The following is an 805-nucleotide window of genomic DNA, read 5'->3' on the forward strand; positions in this document are numbered from 1 at the left end:
CGAATAGGGACCCTGATTTTGGGCAGGAGTCTGTGAGTTTGCAACCTGCTAGCTTGGAGTGAGGGATGCTCATACCCCGCAGGAGATAAGGAACCAGCCCAGCAGGGCATCAGCCCAGCTCTTTGCCACAGGTAGCCCCATATGTTCAACGGGTCTCTGGGTGCCGAGTCCTCCCCCCCTCTTCTTTGACCAGGCTTTTTGGGGAGGGGAGCCAGCTGTGCTGGTGGGGGGACGCCCAGCTCTCGCCTAGGGGGGGTCGGAGGACATGGAAGGCCAAGCCGTCAGGAGACGACCCAAGTTGCCCATGGGATTCGCAATTCTGCACCACAGGAACCTGTAGGATTTGCATCGAAGCAACCCGGGGCAGAGGGGAGGTGAGCGTGCGGGGGGGATCCAGGGCAGGTGGGTGCAGCTCTGGTGCTGCAAATGCTTCCAGTGAGGGGCTGGGGTCTTTGCACCCCCTGCAGCCCCTCCAAACACAGCCCCATGTTTAATAATACCAGGCAAAAGACTTTAATTCAGACAAGAGTCTTACATTCCTAGTTTATGGCTTAATGCTTAGCGTAGGGGCTCAGAGGGATCACCAAAGCTATTCTCTGCCGTCAACACGGCTTAACGAGATGTTGAGGGGAAACAAGGATTAAATAAAAAACAAGAAAACCCAATTGGAGCGATCAAAAAAAAAAAAAAAATTGCTGGACTAACAAGCTTTAAGGCCAAACTAGGAGAAACAGCTGGTGCTGTGCTGTAAGTGGCTGTATCATCCTCTCTCATGTTTTGTGGCTACTTCCATCTAAATTGCCAC

This window comes from Fulmarus glacialis, unplaced genomic scaffold (genome assembly GCF_000690835.1).
Source record: "Fulmarus glacialis isolate BGI_N327 unplaced genomic scaffold, ASM69083v1 scaffold7019, whole genome shotgun sequence".
In the NCBI taxonomy this organism is placed as follows: domain Eukaryota; kingdom Metazoa; phylum Chordata; class Aves; order Procellariiformes; family Procellariidae; genus Fulmarus; species Fulmarus glacialis.